Raw genomic sequence first — 7,824 nt, 5'->3', positions numbered from 1 at the left:
CACTGCTATTTAAGAAAGAAGGAGGAGTGGAATTACAGAACCCAGGTAATTCAGCATGACATCAATCACTTGGTAAAGTGCTCAATAATGTTCCTTCATTAAATATGTGACAGCTGTGCACTTTTAAAACAATGTTATCTTCTGATTAAATCAACATGATCAATCCAGAAGAAGATGTTCCATAATGTAGGCAGGACACCTGCAAGTAAGTCCAAGGTCTCCCTGAGTCCAGGAATGAAGAAGTGTCCAGACCCAAAACATCAGCTATCCTGCTCCTCTGCTGCAGCTTGGCTTGCTGTGTGCACCCAGCTCTACACATTGTCATCTCAGATTCTCCAGTTCAGCAGTTCCTACTTTCTCAGATAAGATAAGGGCTCTGGAACTGAAGGTAATGTATCATTATGAAGAGACAGTTGGTTAACATGCAGGAAATAACAAATAAGTATTGTTGTGACTGTGACTAGAGTAGTACATTGATAATCGAGTCCTAATATTTTATCAGTTGCATCACGAATATAATATAAATGTGTTGATCCAATTACCATGATGACCAATTGCTTTTCTATTGTCGTATTATCCAGTATAAAAGAAATATTCACCAGGCTTCCTGAATGAAGTCAAAGGAAACCATTTGTTTCGAACAAACGTATTTTTAAATCTCTGAAGAAGGATCACTGGACCTGAAGAATAAAGTTGGCTTTTTCTCTAAAAATGCTGTCAGACCTTTTGAGTATTTCCAGGATTTTTTGTTATTGCTTCAGATTTTCAGCAGCCGTAGTCATTTCAGATATTAATTTTAAGGCAAGTGGCAAACATTGGCTCACACCAAAGGGTATGATTTGGAATTAAAACTGTATTTGTCCGATACATTCACACGCTATGGAAAGACAATGCTCAGCAAAATTTCTTTTCTAAGCAACAAATGAGTAAATACAATTGTTCAGAAACAGAGGACAACATGAACCACGCAAACTCATGAGCTATTCTAGTTTAGATGTAATATGTTCACGTATTTTGGTTCCACTCGCTCACTTCAACTGGATTTTGGGATTGTATCAAAAATTAAGGGAGTATGGGAAATTATGTCTACTAAAGCATGGAGCTAGATTGTAAGTGTGGGGTGCAAAAACCCCTCCATCAGGGATCAGTTGTAGCTCTCTTGGGCAGCTCACCCCTCCATGACTCAATATCTATCAAAAAATAAGGCACTCTTCAACAGCATTCGGCAGAAAAACTGGTCTTACTGACGTGTCAGTGAATACAATAGCAGTCCACTATTTGGTCACATCAGTATGACCAGGAAATGTTCCCACTTCTGGCACTGGAGTCAATCTAGAAGAAGATATTCTATGATACAGGCAGGACAGCGGCAGGTAAGTTGAAGGTCACCCTGGGGCCAGGACTCAGCAATGGAAGAGTGAGGGGAGATGCGGTTGGATAAAATCCAGAATGGATGAGGAAATACTCAGATGGGCAGACCTTTTGCTGCGCAAGTGATGGCAGGGGTCGTAATGGACATAAAGTGTGAAAGCTGACCAGCCTGTCCGACCACAAAAACAATTAATGGGCATTTTGATCACATGTAGACAGACCTCCTGGCACTTTCACCTCCACTGGCAAGATTGCAGAAAAGATGTTGAGGGAGGTGGAGAACTGCATCCATGTAATGATGCCTAATTTTGCCAATAGACCCTAACTACATGGCAAACATGTTGACAATGAGGACGTGTCAAACTGCTTGAGCATATTTTGTGCCCACTCACACAAGGCGTTTATTTGACAGTAATGTGTCCAATAATCTCACAATAGCCTATATCAGTATGAATCAGGAACCATGGAAACTGTTTTGTCAACGTTGCGATCCAGAAGGAATAGCTGCCGTGTGTCCTTATTTTATGTTGAGACAATCTGAAGTGAACATTGTAAACTTTTAGTTCTGCACTTTCAATTGTGCATCACATTATTTTTTTTTCTCTCCCTCGTTGGTGTCAAAAGAACCAGCACCAGCTGAAGCAGGGGGAAAGATTCAATACCTTTGTGGTGTCACTATCGCTAAAAAGAATTGTTTTCAGGTAATTTCAGATCAATTTGTAGATTTTACAAAGCACTTGGATTTTAGTCCATATTTCAAAAGCAGGAGATTTGGAAATATGAATGTTCATGTGGGGATACCTTTCATGAATTTTTGTCTGAATATTGCAGTTGGCAATGGTTCCAACTTTTGTCACAGTCAAATTTAAATGTAACTTCTTTTTATGTGTCTTCTCTTTAAACTAAAAAGAAGTTGAAAGTAAAGATCCCTTGACACTGTCCCGAGGAAACAATCCAGCGACAGGACTTTCTTCATTCCGTAGAGATGTAGTATGTTCACCGTTGAGCCAAACAGCTACTTTTTTTGTGTTGAAACAAAACTTGTCAAGAGGGAGCTGGCCTTTTCCAGAGACGTCGACATCAGGGAAAAATGTTAATCTCGGATGGCTTTAAGATCCCATTATCCCAAGGATTCATTCAAAATAGTGGAGATCTCCCTCATACATCGGCCAATATTATCCTTCAAGCAGTATTGCCAAAATGGATGAGCTATTCATTACCACCTTGTGGGAAATTCAAGCTTGCTGTGTGCACATTATTCAGTGCCTTTCCTACCTTCCAGCAGTAACCACAGCCAACAAAGTACTAAAGAACTGCTAAGCTGCTAAGGAATTCCATTCAAGATGCACGAGGTGTTTTATCGTTATAGGTAAAAGCTTTGTTGAGTTTATTTTGCGTGAAATGAAATGTCTGATGGCTATGGTCCTGTGCTGATCAATGGCTTTGAAAGTTTTAAGTTTTCGAAGGAAGGCCAAGTAGATATTGAAGGGGCAAATGAGTAATGGACGGATGTAGTCACTCTGAAGACTGCAATTGACATAAATTGCACTATTAAATTTGACAGCGGTCTGTCAATTTTCAAGTTTAAGTTTGACACAATTTGGTTTTTCTTTTATCTTTTGGATTTTATTGGTACATCGTCTTAGTCAACTTGAGGAAATAATTCAATTTTCATAACACTGTTTCAAAACAGCAACCCTAATCTACTGAATGATAGCAACATTGTTGCATTACAGCAGTGAAAAGTAGCCATTGTTAGTTATCCTTGGTTGCGACGGGAAGCGAGAAAGGAGGTTGCTAAGCCGCTGGTGAAGATCTTTGCTTCCTCGCTCTCCACTGGACTCGTACCGGAAGATTGGAGGGAGGCAAATGTTGTTCCTCTTTTCAAGAAAGGGAATAGGGAAATCGCTGGAAATTACAGAGCAGTCAGTCTTGCGTCTGTGGTCAGCAAGGTTTTGGAAAGAATTCTGAGGCATAGGATTTATGACTATTTGGAAAAGCAAAGCAGGATTAAAGGGAGTCGGCTTGGCTTTGTGAGGGGCAGGTCATGCCTTACAAATCTTAGTGCGTTCTTTGAGGAGGTCAGGAGACAGGTAGACGAGTGTTGAGCAGTGGATGTGGTGTACACGGACTTCAGCAAGGCATTTGATAATGTTCCCCACGGCAGGCTCATTCATAAAGTCAGCGGGTATGGGATACAGGGTGATTTGGCTGTCTGGATTCAGAATTGGTTGGCTGACAGAAGGCAGAGAGTGGTTGCAGATCAGTATTCTGCCTGGAGGTCAGTGCTGAGTGGTGTCCCGCAGGGCTCTGTTCTTGGGCCTCTGCTCTTTTCAGTTTTTATAAATGACTTGGATGGGGAGGTTGAGGGGTGGGTTCGTATGTTTGCTGATGACACAAAGGTTGGAGGTGACATTGATAGTATCAAGGGCTGTTGCAGGCTTCAGCGAGACATTGACAGTATGCAGAGCTGGGCTGAGAAATGGCAGATGAAGTTCAACCTAGATAAATGTGAAGTGATGCATTTTAGAAGGTTGAACTTAACTGCTGTGTATTGGAATTAAGGCAGGTTTCTCGGCAGTGTGGAGGAACAGCGGGATCTTGGTGTTCAAGTGCATAGCTCCCTCAAAGTTGCCACTCAAGTGGATAAGTTTGTTCAGAAAGCATATGGTGTTTTGGCTTTCACTAACAGAGGGATCGCCTTTAAGAGCTGTGAGGTTTTGCTGCAGTTCTACAAAACCCTAGTGAGACCACACTTGGAATATTGTGCCCAGTTCTGGTCACCCTATTATAGGGATGATGTGGAGGCTTTGGAGCGGTTTTTGCAAATGAGGTTTACCAGGATGCTGCCTCGACTGGAGGGCTTGTCTTATGAGGGGAGGTTGACTGAGCTGGGACTTTTCTCTCTGGAGAGAAGGAGGAAGAGAGGTGACCTGATCGAGGTGTACAAGGTAATGAGAGGCATGGAAAGAGTTGATAGCCAGAGACATTTCCCCAGGGCAGGATTGACTGCCATGAGGGGTCATAGCTTTAAGGTGTTAGGAGGAAGGTACAGAGGAGATGTCAGAGGGAGGTTCTTCACCCAGAGAGTTGGAAGTGGTAGTCGTGGAAGCAGAATCATTAGTAACAGTTAAGCGACTGCTGGACATGCACATGGACAGCAATGAGTTGAGAGGAATGTAGGTGAGGTTATTTTATTTTTGGATGAGGATTATTATTCCATGGCACAACATCGTGGGCTGAAGGGCCTGTACTGTGCTGTACTTTTCAATATTCTGTGTTCTATGTTCTATCATCAAGAAGAAAGAAGCCAAAAAAAGCAGGAAGCATTGCGAAAGAAATGAACAGAGTGGACAGATCCTACTGCTTAGCCTAAAACTGAGGTGAGGAGGAATGTGTTCTGAGGTTTAAGGTCTCTGGTACTCATGGAATCATAGAGCTGGACAGCACAGAAACCGACGCTTTCGTCCAATTGTCCATGCTGACCAAATAACCTAAACTGATCTGGTCCAATTTGTCAGCATTTGGCCCATGTCCCTCGAAACCCTTTCTATTTATCTCCCCTCCCAGATTTCTTTTAAATGTTATTGTTAGCTTTGCAACAGTGGCAGCTGTCTCAGCCGAGAGTCAGACATTGACCATTCATAATGCTACTGATTGCAAAGTCATGGCTGGGAATTACTGTCCAGCACTGAGCACGTTTTGCACTTTCAAAATTCTCATCTTTTGGAGAGGATGTTCAACTGAGCGACTGGTTGCCTACTCTGCTTAAATGTTGTGGCCTTGTGTAATCAGGAATGGTGGATTTCTGCCTGGTTCTTGCTAAAACATACAAGCCCAAAAATATTCACAAAAACAGTGAACAGTATTCAGTCATTACCATTTGGTAGTTTGTTGGGGTTTGCTGTGTGCTAATGGTCAGCCATGTTTCCAACAATGCAGCAAATGAAGTTTGGAAAGTAAGAAGTTTTTGGACCTGCTTCAAAGTTGCGTAACAATGCAAGGTAAATCAAAGTTTCCCTGTATTCCATTTAGGATGGCCTACTGAGGTATCTGAAGGATTAATACCCTGGCAGGCTCAGGTAGCTTGTTTTCCTTTCCTGTGCCATTTTAATCATTCATCCAAATCACAAAGAAATGGCACAAAGGTAGGATAATCACACAGTATGTACTAAATGGTATTGGTTCATTGATGTGTGACAAGGAAAGAGAAAGATGATGTCTTCTGTTCACACCAACGAAAAGACATCAGTGCCAGATCTCATTTTCAGAATCAATTACATTACAATTACATCCACAAAGACCAGACACCGGAGGATGAATTAAAAAGATTATGAACAACAGTGCCAGAACCAGTTTTATTCTCAGCCTATAAACCAAATGGTGCTGGTGGAGTCTTTAGAGGATTCAAAGGTCAATGTGAAGGTTGATTAACCACAGGAATGTTTTGAAGGGACTTTGAGGACTGATGTGACCACCTGCCCTCTTGACAGCTGACCAGCCATTCCAACCAGCAATCAAATTAGTGGACGTATTGGTCGCATGTGGGCTGGCCTCATGGTGCCTTCACCCCTATGGCCATGCTTCCAGGAAGGCTGTGAAGGGAACTCAGTGGAGATGGGGAAGCGCATCCATGACATGGTGCCCACCTTTACGAACAAACCCTCATCACAAGACACCCATGCAAACAGAGATGAATTGGAAAACTGCAGTTAATTGCTCAAACAGGTTTTGTGTTCTTTCTCAGAAAGTTTTTTTTTGAACAAAACAACGAGTCCAGTGACTTCACAATGGTTTGACTGTGATGTCATAAATCAACAAACAAGGAAACTTGTGACAGCACAAACAACAATCAACAATAGCTGCTGGGCCCTCATTTCATGTTGAGACAACGTGAAGTGAACATTGTAGACTTTTAACTCTGCAGTTTCAAGTGCGCATCACTTATTTGTTTTTCTCTCTCGTCAGTGCAATTAGAACGAACACTAGTTGACGCAGAGAGAAAGGAGCAATACCTTTGTGGTATCACTCTTGTTTGTGAGAAGAGTTTTGAGGTAATCTGAAATCAATTTATAACGAGCAGTAATTTGATAGAAATTGGATTTTGGTACAAATTTCAAAGACAGGAAAATTGGAGATATGATGCTCATATGGGGGTAAATCTATTGAATTAATGTTTGTATGTTGCGGTTGGCAATGGCTCCAATACTTGACAAAACCAAAACCAAATTGGCCACATTTTTGTGCCTACTCTTTGACTGCAGCATCAAGTTTCTTCTGGTCTTCGCTGAATGTGATATCAGCAGGGAAAAATTTTCATCTCGGATGACCATAAAATCCCATTATCACAACAAATCAAAACAAAACAATGGAATTCTCCTGTCGACATTATCTCTTATTTATCTCTCGATGAGTATTGCTTCAAAGGAGAAACTAGTTGTTACCGATTGCTAGTCATGAAAATGTGTTGTCTGCACATTGTGCAGCAGCAGCCAAAACATACTTGGAGGGAAAAAGCCCTTTGGGAAATCCTTCCAGGTGTGCAATCTGGTGGATGAGAGCAAAGCTTTGTTGAGTTTCATTTTGGCCTGAAGTATCTGAATTGTGGTCTGAAGGGTATCCTGTCTGCTGAATTGACAAGTTAAAGTTTTAAATTTTCTCAGGAAGACCAAGCAGTTCGTGAAGGAGCGAATGAATATCAGACACACGTAAATTGACAGAAATCAGCAGTTGATATTATTGGTTAAGTGTGTAAGTTTGATGCACTCTTTCTCTTTTTATGTTGAATTTGCTTTCTCTTTCACGGTGTTTTCATTTGTCTTTTAGACTTGACGAAACTTCATCTTTGTCGTTCCTCAGACTCCACTCTACTTTGATTCTGAAAGGTATTAGTTCTTGTTACTTTTTCACAAAATGCAAGCTTCAATCCAGTTTGTCATCTCCCGACATTCAGCCAGGTATTGGCTCACTTAATCCAGGAAACTCACAGGCAACTTTGCCAGCTCCTTTGTTCCATTTGCTCACACGCATTTCTGACAGATCCTACACGATAAAAACACCAGTGCTTGCACGATGCCAGTGAAAAGCATCAATTGGCGTCAGTCTGACTGCAGAGTCAAACAGTTCTCAGTCGTAATACAACAAAGCACAACAAGGACTGACGTCGCAAACCCTACGAGTGACCTTGACAGACAGTGTGAGCAATGAATGACCAAGACGTCCAACTGATGCCTGTACAGTTTGCCAGCTGTTTTGTCCCCACTGCCCAGACTGGGTTCAGTCTCCCAATGGGCTGACTGTGACCCGCTGACCGCACTGCTGAGGTATGGGCTCCGAGAAGCTGACTGCCTTGGCTGTACAACTGACATTGCCCATTATTCTGGATTAACGTCAGAGACTGCTCTTGACTAACTTATCCTGCATGAAGGTGGTCACCCTTGCCTTGACTGTGTT

The sequence above is a fragment of the Stegostoma tigrinum genome, chromosome 8 (assembly GCF_030684315.1).
Source record: "Stegostoma tigrinum isolate sSteTig4 chromosome 8, sSteTig4.hap1, whole genome shotgun sequence".
Taxonomy (NCBI): Eukaryota; Metazoa; Chordata; class Chondrichthyes; order Orectolobiformes; family Stegostomatidae; genus Stegostoma; species Stegostoma tigrinum.
The sequence above is the reverse complement of the archived record's forward strand: the minus strand, read 5'-3'. Positions refer to the sequence as shown.